Source organism: Mchenga conophoros, linkage group LG16, assembly GCF_057382185.1.
Source record: "Mchenga conophoros isolate Kocher_MC1m ecotype Shallow Benthic linkage group LG16, M_conophoros_male_GT1.1, whole genome shotgun sequence".
NCBI lineage: Eukaryota > Metazoa > Chordata > Actinopteri > Cichliformes > Cichlidae > Mchenga > Mchenga conophoros.
This window is the reverse complement of record NC_140541.1, coordinates 13,426,557-13,436,027: the sequence shown is the minus strand read 5'-3', so window position 1 is coordinate 13,436,027 and position 9,471 is coordinate 13,426,557.

The window sequence follows — 9,471 nt, the reverse complement described above, 5'->3', positions numbered from 1 at the left end:
CCTAGGGGTGCGACAAATCCCAGTATTTTACACGTTGGGAATGATAATGTTCTGGATCCCTGTTTCTCCCCAGCTAGCTCACTCTTGGACGTGTTTGTTGTTTTTTTGTTTCCTCTCTTGCTCTCTCTCTCACTGCCTCCTGTCTGTCTGGGCAGAGCTCATTATGGGCTCCTGCCCTTGGCCCACGCACCTGGACTGATTATCACCAACTGCTGGTCATTGACCTAGTTTCCCTAGCAACTACTTGTGACTCAGAGCGTCTCAATGCTGGATCGTTGTACAACCTGAGTTTGTGTAGCCCCGGCAAATTCCTCATCTTATTTCCTTGTGATTCTCTAGCTTTTTTCTAACTATTTGTCTCTGTAAATAGATTCCCTGGACCTGCCCCTGTAACCTGTCCCAGATTCCCGAGTTCGGCTGAGTGCCATGGAGTGAGAAGGAGTCAGTGGCAGAAGAGCAGTGTGTGTAAACAGAAGAGAGTGTGGTTGTGTGCAATTTCCTTCCTTTGGAGCCCTGAACCCCTGCACATTGTATATATTTTGCAAACACACACACACACACACACACACATTATGTTTAAAAAAACATAAACAGACGGGCTGTTCTGACTATTTCACAAACTGATGATCTTTGAATTTTCACGCACAATCATTTATACTTACAATGATCTGAAAATGAGAAAAAGAATCCAGTGATCATCAGTTCTCTAGGTAAAAACGCCCTGTTGATGTCTTATATATACAGTCTATATATACAGACAGAACATGTTTTGTTTTTTGTTTTTTTCTCTCATCCACATCGAAAGGAGCCAGTTAAAGTGGTTCTGGCATCTGACAAGGATTCCTCCTGGGCGTTTCCCAGGTGAGGTGTACTGGCCGTCTCCCACCAAGAGGAGGCCCTGAATCAGACCCAAGACATGATGGAGTTCCCGTAGATAAGCTGGATGTGGAGAAGGAGGTCTGGAGTTCTCTGCTTAGGCTGCTGCTCCCACAACCCGGCCACAGATAAATGAAATAAGTAGACCAAATATAACTTGGTGTTCTAAAGAATATTGTTGTTTCCTTGCAGGACACCAGGAGAGATGAGCTCTCGATCACAGATGGTGTGGTCACCTGCAGGTTCATTGCATCTCCAGCCCACATCTACTGCCACTGTACTTAAGGGAAGTTGGGACAGTGTTAAAGACTTTCTTCAGACAATTGCATTTTGATGAGCTAAATTCATGACAGGCATTCAAGCAGTAATGCCTCGACTGACAAACGAACATACCAAGCTTCTGTGTTGTTTGAGCCAGAGACTACACTTGTGGATGAACAATAAAAACATTTATATTTATTATATTAGTAATGTAACTTGCAATAAAAAGTTATGGGAAGCTTGAACTTAGTTTCAGAATAATTAAATCTGAGACTTTGTTTTATTGAAAGGTTATTAAAGTTTTAAATTGTGTGACAAATAAAATAATCAATTATTAAGTAACACCAGCTACAATATTGGAAATATGTGTGTTGTTCAGCAGAACAGTGTCCAATATGTTGGCTGAAATGCTTTATTTAAATTAAAAAATAAAAGTTGGGCTGATTTCAACGCATTACAAGGAGTGTTTTAATTATTATTTTTCAAAATAAGCATACAGTGTTTATATTACGTGTTGAATTAGAAATAAGTTAAGGTAATGTGATTTAGTTGCATTCAACTTATATGCAGCAAAACTAAAAATAAGTTACTGAAGTGTTCAAATAATATGTGCTTTTAAAAATGCTCGTCTATTTAAAGACTACACAATCTGTGTTAATTATAATTATACCACAATCCCTTGCCTGTTGTGTTAAATATACATAAACAGTATGTGTTATCAGATGAAAGTACAAAACTCTCAAGAACCCCCCTCCTTGCACTGGTTGCATAAATTTCAGGTGGCATTTTTAAAACATGCCACGACATAACACACAGCTGCTGTAATCATACAGGCTACATCCACACGTACCCGGTTATTTTTGAAAACGCAGATTTTTCTATGCGTTTACCACCTTTCGTCCACACATAAACGGCGTTTTTGGTCACTGAACATGGAGATTTTTAAAAACTCCGGCCAGGGTGGATATTTTTGAAAACTCAGTTTTTGCGTTTAGGTGTGGACGAGAAAAACCGAGAAAACGCAGCGTCAAAGGTGTGCGCATTTTTTGACGTCACACTGTGCTCCACATTATTGTTTCGGTGAAATTAATTTCTACAATACTATTACTGTTAATTGTACTCTCTGCAGTGTTTGAATGCTTACATATACACACACAGTTACTGTCCCTCCACACATACAACTAGGTTCTGCTTCAATGCCCCAGCTTTGTTTACTTTTTCCCACTGAGGCTTCTAGACTTCTGATTGGCCAACATTTCTGCACGGTTAGGAATATATCGCCACCTGTTGCTTTCCCATGTTCCTAGCAGCGTTTTCCTTAATTTCTGCCTTTACGTGTGGATGGGATTATTTTTTAAAACGAAAACGGAAAATCTCCGTTTCCAAAAATACCCCTGTATGTGTGGACGTAGCCCAAATGTCAATAATCTTTATAGGTTCTTGCTATGACATAAACACAGCACAGTGGTAAGAATAATAGTTTCTAGGTTCTAAGGATTTTTGTCAGCTGGAAACAAGACCTCAAGCAATCCTAAGGCTAATTAGCAGGGCTAGCATTTTAAAATACATTTGTTAAATGTTGTCATTGCTAGGATATACCTGTATTACAGCATGGTAAGTAGCGAGAACGCTAAGTTTTTGTTACCTTTGAAAAGAAAAATGTGAAAATGTAATATTAGCATGAGCTATGCTAATGATTTTCACTCAAGCAAACATCTCAGGCACTGACTTACTGCTTTCTAATATCTGTGTTTATTTCTGGATATACCTACATGGTTATTAGACATCCCACATAAAGGGTGACAAAGGCAGTAACTACAAATGACCATAACTTTACTGTAAATTACACTGCTATGGGCTCAATTCATATAGTTCTATCACGTGCACATGCATGTTAGCAACCGTAACTAAGGCCCGCTGTAGCTATATGAATGCTGCACAAGGTTCCAGCTGAACCGTTCCTGTCGTCCCTTTACACTTGCTCTTGGACTTGTCTTGACCTGCTCCAAGCTCAGCTTGTGGATAGACAACGTTTGGAGAATATTTCTACAGAAAGCGGATTTTTACTAGAAAGCGACAACAACTACTGCATCTTTGGATCTTTTGTACTTGTGTTTCATCATAACAGCAAAGCTTGAAGATGGCTCGTCGTGGACCCCCAGTCGTCGACAGTCACCAGGTACATTTCAAAATTTCTTCAGTTATTTTAAGAGTCACTAGATGACTATAATAATTTAACAAGTTCCAGTTTGAATATCAAGTTTTAATGTGATCAAAATAAGTGTATTCCAAGACTTTTCCGGTAAATTGCTTGTATGCTTTAAATTTTCCAGGAGAGGTGTATAATTTATTCCCGACTGGTGTATGAATGTGAAAAAAGGTGTTACTTTGATTTGAAGCCTTCAAATTTGACACTTTTTTCCAGTGCAATGGTTAAAATTAGCTTAAAATTCGTAAAATGCCCCCCTCCCCCAAATATACATATATATGTGTATATCGGTTTCTATGGTAACAGCATATCCTCACAATGGTAGAACATATAGGAGTGAACATACCAGGTCCCCTGTAGGTCCTAACATCATTTTCTTCTCTGGATCAAAGGCTTCATTTAAATAAACTATAACTTTTTCCCAGCTACATAATGCCATGATAAAAAAAAATAATACTGAAACTGTTACAAAAATGTGTTTTATTTTTAAAATTGTGCTTGGAGTTCTACTGCCTTTTTTGTATTGCAATATTTAGGACATGGAATTGGTACATGGGGAGTTTAAATGTTGCGTTATATTTTACATCGTTAATGAAAGAATTTTAAAAAAAAAATAAGGGAATGAGCTGCGAAGTTAGTTATAAATTTACTATACTATATTTATATAATAAGCTATTCATGTCCAGTTCTTTACAAATCACTAACTATTATCCATTACCCTACTCCAACGTAGTGTTTGCATAAAGGTTTAAAGAGAACAAATAAACAAAATGAACATATACAAAATACAATGCTGTCACCTTAAAAGTGTAGTGTGCGCAGAGTGAGCTGCCTTGGCAGAGATTTGGTGCTCTTCTTTAAAAAATGGATCTTCACTTAATGATTGTGGACATAGTTGAAAACTTGTTTTCTTCTCACATGAACAAGTAAAGTGTCATTCAGTCTGACATAAATGAAGCCTGTAGCTTTAGCACTGGGTGTTTACTACATTCCTAATGTTATTTTAAACTCGTTTCCTTACAGGCTATCTTGACTACATTGTTGAACGTCCCGTGAACGAAGCATTTCTGAAGTCATCAAGATCCTTGATGACAGTCCCCTGAGTGCCATCTCTTCTGATGAAGCATGGGACACTGATACCAAGCGTGTCAGTAAAGGTGAGTACATCGTCCTCTCCCCCTCCCCCTCTTCTCATGAAGAACTGGATGGTGAAGCATGTCAGGGAAGTGGAAGGTGATCCCCCCCCCCCCAAATTCCCTTTCTTAAACTGAGGTGAGGTCTGCTTATTGTAAATATCTTGTACTTGTTTGAACACACTGGCCCGGTGGCGCCAGTGTCCGGCAGCCTCGCCTCTGTCAGTGCGCCCCAGGGCAGCTGTGGCTACAATGTAGCTTGCCGTCGCCAGTGTGTGAATGTGTGTGTGAATGGGTGAATGACTGAATGTAGTGTGAAGCGCTTTGGGGTTCTTAGGGACTGAGTAAAGCGCTATACAAATGCAGGCCATTTACCATTTAACATTACCTGTTAATGTTAAAGTCGGCCTTTGTTTTTTTTTAGTGTTGGAAAGAGTCTTTCTTGCACTGAGGTCTGCTTATTGTAAATATCTTGTACTTGTTTTTACACCTTTTAATGTTAAAGTCGGCCTCTGTTCATTTCAGTGTTGGAAAGAGTCTTTCTTGCACTGAGGTCTGCTTATTGTAAATATCTTGTACTTGTTTGAACACCTTTTAATGTTAAAGTCAGCCTTTGTGCTTTTCAGTGTTGGAAAGACTCTTTCTTGCACTGAGGTGTGCTTATTGTAAATATCTTGTACTTGTTTTTACACCTTTTAATGTTAAAGTCGGCCTTTGTGCTTTTCAGTGTTGGAAAGACTCTTTCTTGCACTGAGGTCTGCTTGTTGTAAATATCTTGTACTTGTTTGAACACCTTTTAATGTTAAAGCCGGACTTTGTTTTTTTTAGTGTTGGAAAGAGTCTTTCTTGCACTGAGGTCTGCTTATTGTAAATATCTTGTACTTGTTTTTACACCTTTTAATGTTAAATTTTTCCTTTGTGCATTTCAGTGTTGGAAAGACGCTTTCTTGCACTGAGGTCTGCTTATTGTAAATATCTTGTACTTGTTTGAACACCTTTTAATGTTAAAGTTGGCCTTTGTGCATTTCAGTGTTGGAAAGACTCTTTCTTGCACTGAGGTCTGCTTATTGTAAATATCTTGTACTTGTTTGAACACCTTTTAATGTTAAAGTCAGCCTTTGTGCTTTTCAGTGTTGGAAAGACTCTTTCTTGCACTGAGGTCTGCTTATTGTAAATATCTTGTACTTGTTTTTACACCTTTTAATGTTAAAGTCGGCCTTTGTGCTTTTCAGTGTTGGAAAGAGTCTTTCTTGCACTGAGGTCTGCTTATTGTAAATATCTTGTACTTGTTTGAACACCTTTTAATGTTAAAGTCGGCCTTTGTGCATTTCAGTGTTGGAAAGACGCTTTCTTGTACTGAGGTGTGCTTATTGTAAATATCTTGTACTTGTTTTTACACCTTTTAATGTTAGAGTCAGCCTTTGTGCATTTCAGTGTTGGAAAGAGTCTTTCTTGCACTGAGGTCTACTTATTGTAAATATCTTGTACTTGTTTTTACACCTTTTAATGTTAAAGTCGGCCTTTGTGCATTTCAGTGTTGGAAAGACTCTTTCTTGCACTGAGGTCTGCTTATTGTAAATATCTTGTACTTGTTTGAACACCTTTTAATGTTAAAGTTGGCCTTTGTGCATTTCAGTGTTGGAAAGACTCTTTCTTGCACTGAGGTCTGCTTATTGTAAATATCTTGTACTTGTTTGAACACCTTTTAATGTTAAAGTCAGCCTCTGTGCATTTCAGTGTTGGAAAGACGCTTTCTTGTACTGAGGTGTGCTTATTGTAAATATCTTGTACTTGTTTTTACACCTTTTAATGTTAGAGTCAGCCTTTGTGCATTTCAGTGTTGGAAAAACTCTTTCTTGCACTGAGGTCTGCTTATTGTAAATATCTTGTACTTGTTTGAACACCTTTTAATGTTAAAGTCAGCCTCTGTGCTTTTCAGTGTTGGAAAGAGTCTTTCTTGCACTGAGGTCTGCTTATTGTAAATATCTTGTACTTGTTTGAACACCTTTTAATGTTAAAGTCAGCCTCTGTGCTTTTCAGTGTTGGAAAGAGTCTTTCTTGCACTGAGGTCTGCTTATTGTAAATATCTTGTACTTGTTTTTACACCTTTTAATGTTAAAGTCGGCCTTTGTGCTTTTCAGTGTTGGAAAGAGTCTTTCTTGCACTGAGGTCTGCTTGTTGTAAATATCTTGTACTTGTTTGAACACCTTTTAATGTTAAAGCCGGACTTTGTTTTTTTCAGTGTTGGAAAGACTCTTTCTTGCACTGAGGTCTGCTTATTGTAAATATCTTGTACTTGTTTGAACACCTTTTAATGTTAAAGTCAGCCTTTGTGCTTTTCAGTGTTGGAAAGACTCTTTCTTGCACTGAGGTCTACTTATTGTAAATATCTTGTACTTGTTTGAACACCTTTTAATGTTAAAGTCAGCCTTTGTGCTTTTCAGTGTTGGAAAGACTCTTTCTTGCACTGAGGTCTGCTTATTGTAAATATCTTGTACTTGTTTTTACACCTTTTAATGTTAAAGTCAGCCTTTGTGCTTTTCAGTGTTGGAAAGACTCTTTCTTGCACTGAGGTCTGCTTATTGTAAATATCTTGTACTTGTTTTTACACCTTTTAATGTTAAAGTCAGCCTTTGTGCTTTTCAGTGTTGGAAAGACTCTTTCTTGCACTGAGGTCTACTTATTGTAAATATCTTGTACTTGTTTGAACACCTTTTAATGTTAAAGTCAGCCTCTGTGCTTTTCAGTGTTGGAAAGAGTCTTTCTTGCACTGAGGTCTGCTTATTGTAAATATCTTTTACTTGTTTTTACACCTTTTAATGTTAAAGTCAGCCTCTGTTCATTTCAGTGTTGGAAAGACTCTTTCTTGCACTGAGGTCTGCTTATTGTAAATATCTTGTACTTGTTTGAACACCTTTTAATGTTAAAGTCAGCCTCTGTGCTTTTCAGTGTTGGAAAGACGCTTTCTTGTACTGAGGTGTGCTTATTGTAAATATCTTGTACTTGTTTGAACACCTTTTAATGTTAAAGTCGGCCTTTGTGCTTTTCAGTGTTGGAAAGAGTCTTTCTTGCACTGAGGTCTGCTTATTGTAAATATCTTGTACTTGTTTTTACACCTTTTAATGTTAAAGTCGGCCTTTGTGCTTTTCAGTGTTGGAAAGAGTCTTTCTTGCACTGAGGTCTGCTTATTGTAAATATCTTGTACTTGTTTGAACACCTTTTAATGTTAAAGTCAGCCTTTGTGCTTTTCAGTGTTGGAAAGACTCTTTCTTGCACTGAGGTCTGCTTATTGTAAATATCTTGTACTTGTTTGAACACCTTTTAATGTTAAAGTCGGCCTTTGTGCATTTCAGTGTTGGAAAGAGTCTTTCTTGCACTGAGGTGTGCTTATTGTAAATATCTTGTACTTGTTTTTACACCTTTTAATGTTAAAGTCGGCCTTTGTGCTTTTCAGTGTTGGAAAGAGTCTTTCTTGCACTGAGGTCTGCTTATTGTAAATATCTTGTACTTGTTTGAACACCTTTTAATGTTAAAGTCAGCCTCTGTTCATTTCAGTGTTGGAAAGAGTCTTTCTTGCACTGAGGTCTGCTTATTGTAAATATCTTTTACTTGTTTTTACACCTTTTAATGTTAAAGTCAGCCTCTGTTCATTTCAGTGTTGGAAAGAGTCTTTCTTGCACTGAGGTCTGCTTATTGTAAATATCTTTTACTTGTTTTTACACCTTTTAATGTTAAAGTCAGCCTCTGTTCATTTCAGTGTTGGAAAGAGTCTTTCTTGCACTGAGGTCTGCTTATTGTAAATATCTTGTACTTGTTTGAACACCTTTTAATGTCAAAGTCGGCCTCTGTGCTTTTCAGTGTTGGAAAGAGTCTTTCTTGTACTGAGGTCTGCTTATTGTAAATATCTTGTACTTGTTTGAACACCTTTTAATGTCAAAGTCGGCCTTTGTGCTTTTCAGTGTTGGAAAGAGTCTTTCTTGCACTGAGGTCTGATTATTGTAAATATCTTGTACTTGTTTTTACACCTTTTAATGTTAAAGTCGGCCTTTGTGCATTTCAGTGTTGGAAAGAGTCTTTCTTGCACTGAGGTCTGCTTATTGTAAATATCTTGTACTTGTTTTTACACCTTTTAATGTTAGAGTCGGCCTTTGTTCATTTCAGTGTTGGAAAGACTCTTTCTTGCACTGAGGTCTGATTATTGTAAATATCTTGTACTTGTTTTTACACCTTTTAATGTTAAAGTCGGCCTTTGTGCTTTTCAGTGTTGGAAAGAGTCTTTCTTGCACTGAGGTCTGCTTATTGTAAATATCTTGTACTTGTTTGAACACCTTTTAATGTTAAAGTCAGCCTCTGTGCTTTTCAGTGTTGGAAAGAGTCTTTCTTGCACTGAGGTCTGCTTATTGTAAATATCTTGTACTTGTTTGAACACCTTTTAATGTTAAAGTCAGCCTCTGTTCATTTCAGTGTTGGAAAGACTCTTTCTTGCACTGAGGTCTGCTTATTGTAAATATCTTGTACTTGTTTTTACACCTTTTAATGTTAAAGTCGGCCTTTGTGCTTTTCAGTGTTGGAAAGAGTCTTTCTTGCACTGAGGTCTGCTTATTGTAAATATCTTGTACTTGTTTGAACACCTTTTAATGTTAGAGTCAGCCTTTGTGCATTTCAGTGTTGGAAAGAGTCTTTCTTGCACTGAGGTCTGCTTATTGTAAATATCTTGTACTTGTTTTTACACCTTTTAATGTTAAAGTCGGCCTTTGTGCTTTTCAGTGTTGGAAAGAGTCTTTCTTGCACTGAGGTCTGCTTATTGTAAATATCTTGTACTTGTTTGAACACCTTTTAATGTTAGAGTCAGCCTTTGTGCATTTCAGTGTTGGAAAGAGTCTTTCTTGCACTGAGGTCTGCTTATTGTAAATATCTTGTACTTGTTTGAACACCTTTTAATGTTAAAGTCGGCCTTTGTGCTTTTCAGTGTTGGAAAGACTCTTTCTTGCA